The sequence below is a fragment of the Setaria viridis genome, chromosome 3 (genome assembly GCF_005286985.2).
Source record: "Setaria viridis chromosome 3, Setaria_viridis_v4.0, whole genome shotgun sequence".
Lineage (NCBI taxonomy): Eukaryota > Viridiplantae > Streptophyta > Magnoliopsida > Poales > Poaceae > Setaria > Setaria viridis.
The window spans coordinates 39,175,131-39,182,735 of NC_048265.2; the positions used below are offsets into that span (position 1 = coordinate 39,175,131).

At 40.3% G+C, this 7,605-nt stretch overlaps 1 long non-coding RNA gene across 1 annotated transcript; it reads left to right on the top strand.

Moving 5' to 3' along the window:
- Positions 1-231: 231 nt before the first annotated feature.
- Positions 232-4,804, top strand: LOC117850618 (uncharacterized). The gene is made up of 2 exons (XR_004639324.2): positions 232-3,213; positions 3,391-4,804. It is a non-coding gene; the product is annotated as an uncharacterized lncRNA (long non-coding RNA).
- The last annotated feature ends 2,801 nt before the right edge of the window (positions 4,805-7,605 follow it).

A 7,605-nucleotide genomic window follows, 5' to 3' on the forward strand; every position in this document is an offset into this window, starting at 1 on the left:
AATTTGTGCACCTAAACGTTCAAGTTAACTAAAAGAACACAGTTGAGTAGTCTCAGACTCAGTTTGGATGAACTCCCTTAAATCTCTCGTTCTACCACTACCGGAATTCAAATCTGCCACCCGTTGCCTTTAACGGCAAATTCTTACCGTTGACTTGTGCAACTAAAAGAAATAAAAAAATAGGAAAAGAAAAAAGGTCTAGAAGAACACTGCTGCGTTTTATTTCACCGTACTGTCCGCTCCCCCAAAGCTATCCGAGCACCGACACGCCCACAGCGCTACCTGACGGGGACCCGCCGGCGGGCAGCCGCGGCGCGATCCCCGCCCATCCCTTCCCCAACTGCCCTCTGAACCCCTGCAACCTCTGGAGCTCCGCGACCGCAGGCCGCCATCCCTGAATTATTGGGGGGGCATTCTGAGCCGCCGGAACCGTTCGGTCTGTGCAGGTGAAAAGCTCCGATCTTTCTTGCTATGAAATGTTAATTAGCCTCGTGATATTGGGAAATATGTTGTATATTGTGTGTTGAGTAGGAATCGGGAGACAAAGCGACCTGATCTGTAGAACAAAGCGCCAAACTCTCTCTTTTTTAGGCTAAAGGAATGGGGCCAGATTCGATCCCATGACTTTGTCAGTCTGATTGGAATGGCACCGTATCCTGCGTTGGTTCGTCGAAATAAAAGTGTTGTTATACCGTAGAAAATGCAGAGTAATGATTAGTATGGAATCATTTCTTCAATCATTGTTTCACATGCTGAGGAGGAATTTATAATAAGCCCCGCACATAGATTGGGTATCTCTACAGGCACATTGCACTTGGTGTGTGTCTTTTATTTGCCCTGCTAATGCGTATTAGCGGTTAATTTCAGCTCTGGTTTTGATGTCAACGAGCAAGGTTGCGTGTGTGGAAACAGGGGAGAGAATTGTCAACCATAACTAGTGCATGTCATGAAGGAGTCCACTGTCTACAAGACAGTATGGTAGAATTGGCAGTCAATTTCGGCCTCAGAGCTGAATTCCGCACACATTTGTTGCATCAGGCTGATAACCAGCAAATTCAGGAAGAAATGGCTATTTTAATTTCTTACTGTTTTGCTACCGTAGAGTTTATAGCACTATAATCAATATATATTCTTGCCTTTGTTGTATTTTGTGTGCTTGTAGCCTTCTATGTTTGTGAAGTTGAGACTGAGTATCACGCCCTTTCTTTGTCCATGTCCTGATTTGAATGTCGGAATGAGAGAATTCCAGTTTCAGTTTCTTTAACAGTAATGGCTACATTATTTTAACTCATCCAAGCAATTTAGGTGCATGGTCATTCAGCTTTTAGAGAATGAATTTCTGATTATCTTACTTTTGTCTTCAGTTTTTCTGCAATTGGATCAGCAGCTCCATCTTGAGTATTGATTGATGACGACATCAGTAAATAAAAGTGTCATTAATGATACTGAGATTCTGTTTCATCTAGTTGCAGTAGTTGTGTGTTTCCGACCATTTGGTTCAAAGTCTCTTTGGACTAACCCCTTTTTTTCCTTGGGTTGTCGGTTCTTGGGTTATTCTTTCAAACTGACCTTTTGGTGCTGTCAATGTCGTTTTGGCTTTTCTGACTGATTTTTGTCTTATTGTGTACCTTATTGGTTTTCTACTAGCAAAGGCTTAAAATATTTGTAAACTCTGTAACTTTGCTGCTTTTTTCTCATTGTAATGACAAACAGGATTACAGGCAGTTGCTTTATGACTTCTGTATTCTGAATGTTCAGACTTCTGTCATTAGTTTGAGTCAGTCAGTCACTACAATAGTTTTTGATAGCTGTACAGTTCTTCAGTCTCCCAGGGCCTTTTAGGTTGCAACTTATTTCATGTATTAACGTATTGACCCATGGAGTGGAGTGGAGTAAATCATTACTGGGATGCTTAAATGGCATAGAATTCGTAAAAGATACCTTTCAGTGCTTTCAGTTGGATGACAGATACTCATTGCCTGTAAATGGTGCTCCTTTGATGTCTGTTTGGTACTGTTGATAGGCATTGGCATCGTTTATCATTTCCAGTCTTTTTCTTTCTAGTTTCTGCTAGACCGTGCATCATGCAATGTGATATATTGAGCACTAAGTTTTGTTAGGTGCCGGCAATGTATCAAACTTTCAGTGACAGAGAACCGTGAAACCTTTCCTTTTCTCAGGTAGGAAACCAGAACTGTTCAAGCATGTATTTATCAGCAAATTTTTCTCCCAACAACATTTATCCTGATAAATGAAATTTGGAGAGGTTGTGCTACTGTTCATCCACTAGGAACAGTCTGACAGGCCGTCTTACCGAAACTTTGAAAGGAAGGAATTAGCAACAGGGGAAAAAACCTTTCAGCATAATGGAACTATTTCTTATTTTTCTGAACCTCGCATGCAGGACCCTATCCTGTCAATGTTGTCATTTCCTTTACACACAGTCCATTCCTATTAGACCTGCTTGTCACGAACATGCCAGCAATAATCATACCATGGATTTCATGTATCTACTGGTTCCTAAGATACCTTGGGTAGCTTAGTTTACCTACCTTTTCTTTGCTGAAAAGGTTACTGGCATTTATTTCTCAGAAGAAAAATTGATTTAGAGCAGAGCGATTTATGTCGGATCATAATTGGTTTAACAACTAGGTTAGTCATTTCATTATTGCTTTTGGTGATCTTAAGTATCATCTTCGTACATGGGGAGGAAATATGAAAGTAACCCTGCGTAAATTTTTACTTTTAGTGGCCTATTTATATGTAGATAATTGAAAAACAACCTAACAAGAATCATAAGAGACTAGTTGATGAAAAGTTTTTCGCAAATTATGTCATCCCCCTTAACTCGAATGAAACTCTTGCAAATGAGGTTGTCGTACAGAAACTGATCTGAAACTAGTTTGTGCGAGGCTGCATGGAGTAGTATTTAAATCCTAGTAGTGTTGTTTAGTTTTGAAAACCCTGTACAGAACCGTCTTCAATTTTGTTTGAGGATGCACCACCATTTACATCTGTGTATTTTTTTTCTTCTGTTATTTTGCATGTCCTTTCCTTCCGTTTCTGAAATGTTCTAAGCAGCAGTGTATTTGGTTGATTAAATTTGCAGTGTAGTTGCTCGTTTTCCTTTTTGTTTTTTTTGACTAAACAGGAGGGGAGGCTCGGTGCAGTTGCTGATCTCAAGGTAGCACAGCAATTCCTTGAAAAGAAAAGGTAACATAGCATGAACTGTATTCTCAAGGATATACCATGGGCTATTTTTCTTTTACCATCTGTCTGAGTTAGCCCATGGTTTAAGCACATACTATTTCTAACTGAACACTATAATCATTTGTCCTGTGCTTCACATACTACACTCTTAACAGTATGTCTGATACCTCTTGGCAGCAGGAGTCTACTTATCAGGGAGATGCAACAGTTTTTCTTCGCATTATAGCAGCTGCAAGCCTCAACCAATGGTGTTTCTTTTCGCATAAAAGGTGATCAACTTGTAATTGCCTCTAAATTTTTGTTATATCTTGCTTTCATGTCCTTGCTATTCTAAGTTGCAGGATCGGAATGTTTTCTGCCTTAAATTAACGCCGAACCACATTGTACCATCTGTCGGTGTGAGATCCTGGGTGCAAATGCACCTTGATACCCTCCGATGGCGGCTTAAGTACCAATTCTGTTCATGTTTTAGTGGTGGTTGGACATGCTTAAAGGCACCTCCAAGTGTGTCACCTGTTCATCTCGCTGTCAGACCTTATTCTGCATGCCCAAGCCTGCCTTTCCCTCTCTGACGTGTCACTGTTGCAGATACTCTGCACTCCGGTTCATTATGCCTGCATGCCCCCGGCTGGTGCCTTGACTTGTTAGTAATAGCTTGCACCTCCCTTTCCGGTGATGCTGACCTCCTACTGCCCCTTTGCACTCCCTTTCCATCCCTTTCCATGACGCTGACCTGCTACTGGAACACTATCAGATGCTCCTTCAAGGCACTTCTTGTGTGCCACATTGCAACATCGTTAGGTCAGCTCGAGCATAATTTTATCGTGCACTTGCTGCGGTTTCCTTGTTGTCTATGTGTTGTTTCTCTCCGTTTTTTCACACATTAGGCTGTATGGGTCGTGTTCCTCTGTTTTTTCTGGTCTAAAAGTTAGTCACCCTATATGAGGCCAGACTCCAGGACAAAGGTCTGAAACTCCCGTGATAATAAACTAGGGAATTGGAGTTGTTGCATCTCCAAACAAATAGGGCCTGTTGGATAGGTGCGGACTGGAGCCAATCCCTTGGGATTGGCGAGGAGAATGTACTAATTTCCCTGCCAATCAGAGGAGAACTGGTCTAACCGCAGTGTATCCAAACAAGCTTTCAGCGTCAGCAACTGCTGTACAATATCATGGAACTGTTTGTTCCATCTTGTCAAAGGTAATAAGTTACTGTACATTATGGTTTTGTAGCTTGTTCTTGTTGGTTTAACTGTCTTATTAGCGACAACCATCCTGAACGGCTTAGTCTTTTCCTTCCAGATATCTTCTACCAACTTCTTTTTCTCTATTATTATTATTATTATTATTTTTATTTCACTTGATTTCTCCAGAGATTGCAATTTTTTATGTATGCAGGGAAAACATTTTGTTCTTGTAACATTGCTTATCAGTATATGGTTATCATGATTTTCTAAGGGAATGCTTGTAATAATGTGGAACAATTTCAGCAGATTCACAAATTTAGCCATGGAGTCAATTTTTTAAACTTCCATAGATTCATGTCAAAATACATAAAACATAACAAGTAAGGATGTGTTTTTTTAAAAAAGAAACTTCAGTGTTTACAGCATCATAAGTTGAAACTTTTGTCATATTATACTATAAAAAGCACTAGTTGTGTGGAAATACTTGATTAATCTCCACTGTCAATTGTATTTATAATTGGTCCCCTCCTACCATCAAAGATTTAAATAGTGCTCCACCCTCAACAAATTATGATCCCATATCTCCTCTTAAAACTAAGGAGCTGCTCTGCTCTGTAGGTTACACAATCAACTTGGAAGCAAATAGTTTAGGCGCATTGTTTCTTCACTACAGTAGTGCAAACTTTTGTCAACTTTGTGGTGGTTAACTGTTATATTGTGTTAAACATGTAACTTTATGATGTCAAGGTAATATGATGTTTTATATCCATTCGATTAGTTACTAAATAAGATTGGAAAGATGTAGGGATTCCATGACGATTGTGAAGAGGATATCCTCGCTGTTTTCTTACAGGACACATCCTAGGGTTAGTTAAATCAGAAATATTTTGTGCTTGTTCTGATGTTAGGGGATTTGAACCAAGTTACTAGATTTTCCAAATATTTAGGGCTGTCCTATATCCAGAGTAACTCATGCAACCCCCCTTGTAAAACTGCCTGAATGTTTCCATTGTGAAATGGAAATGGAGTTAAGCCTGGTTCGGAAAAGAAAAGCAATACCCCGGTACCTCCAACTGGGAGTAGGACATATCTCGCAGGCCCAAAATCTAATCTGCTGATGAAAGGGGGACAACACATTTATACAGCGCAATTATAATTCTGCTGAAATTTCGTGGAACGATAGCAATTGGAAATCCATCTATTAAGATCTAGCTAGATATTGCGTCGCCGATCGACCAAACGCCACTTGGATGAGAGCATCATCGCCTTCACCTAACAAGGAAGCAACAGCAACACCGATGTATGATGATCAGAAGTAGTAGATATGCAGAATTAGAGCTAGCTCCAACCAAAAGCGGCAGTTGATAGAGAAGAATCAGTCGGAAGGGGTCCATGAGTGTACTTTTCTAGCTCCAGAGAATACCCCTCTCTCAAAATGTGAGGCCTGTGACGTTTCTAGATGGATGGCGCCTAATTCTGAGGCATCATGTGATGGCAAGGCTGATATGCAAAGTACAAAATGTGTAATGCACATGAGGCCGGCCGGAGAAAGTGATGTATACGTGATTGGGATGTGTGTGGAAAGCTCCCCATCTCCATAAACTTAATTAGCTACATTGTTCAATCGTCTTCTGAGCATTTGCCTTAATTTTATTCACACTTAAGGTCACGTGCTAGTGACACAAATACTTTCCTGTGAGCTTCTATCAAAATTGGCGTTAGCTAAGAATATATATTGTAATGAAGAATGTATATGAGATGAAAGGGATATGACAAAATGCAAAGGAGATGAAAGGGATACAAAATACATAATCTGTACTCCCTCCGTCCCGAATTACAAGTCGTTTTGGCTTTTCTATGTTTTGATATGTACCAATTAGTATGGGATACACAAACCCATTGTTATTCGTATGGGAATTTAAAAGCCCATTTATGAGCTTTCCAGGAACAGATTGAATGGAGATACCAATTTGTACGATAATACAAAGATTCCACATTGACGGAATGTACATTAAACACTTTACGTTAGCCATTCTGTGGCGATACATGTGCCTCCGGTTCCATTTATATCACCGTATATAAAATATCGCAACAAAAAATCATAGCATTTTTATGTTTATCTTCAAATTTGGAATTTGGAAAACGTAAATTTCTTGTGTACGCGTACACAACATATTTTCTTATGTACATGTAAAAAAATAAAGGAAAAAGGACATTGGGTTTCCCAGTTTTGTATTTGTTTTTTGTTTGTACATTTTTGTTTGGTTCTATGCCAAAGTGTACACAATATAATTCATTTCAATGCACTGAGGCTGGGCCTACCCATATAATTTAAAATTGATCAAAAATTTTCTATGTGGACGCACCATCCAACAACAATTAACAGAAACAAGGCCTTGTGCAGATACTCTATGCTTCAACTTAATTAGTTTTTAAATTCTCACCGACAAGACCTTGATGTTTGGTGAAGTGTACGGCATCAGGACCACGGATTGGAACGAGCTAGCTGCCGTATTAAATTCCAGTATGAATCCAGGGAATATTTGTTCCTTGCATATATGCAGCGAGATACTCTATATATAAACAGGGACGCACAAGAATGGACCTGCGTGATGTAGACATTCATGGATTGATTTCAAATTTGATTGGATGTTACCAATGCTTGGCTTCTTTTCAAATAAAAAGTTTGTGTCCGCAGCGTGTGCGTAATTAATATGGGTACATGTAAGCCATGTAATGTTGTTAACAGATCATGTCAATCGAATTCGAATTAATGGCTCGTTTGGCAGGGCCGTGGTTGTGGCTGAAACTACTTCGGCTGTGATTTCTTTGGTGGATTAGCTTTTTTTTTTGACTTTGGCTGATCGGTTGAAAAAACGTTTGGTAAAACGGCTTCTCATGGTTGTTTAAAATGGATAGAAATATGAAATAACCATAATACCCTTATCTTTTTTTCTTTTCTTTTTCCTTTTTTCCTTCCTATTCTTTTTTCTCTCCTTTTATTTCTCGCTTTCCCTCTTCCCTTATCCATTCTCTCCGGTTCTCCTCTCTTCCCTGTTCCTGTCCCCCCGCCTCGCCCCCGCTCACGCCGCTGTCATCCTCCGCCCGCTGGCCACCTCCCCTCAGTCGCTGGCGCCCCCAACTTCCCCACCTCCCGGCGCCTTCATCACTGGTGCCCCCAACTCCCTCACCTCCACGCGCCTCCGTCG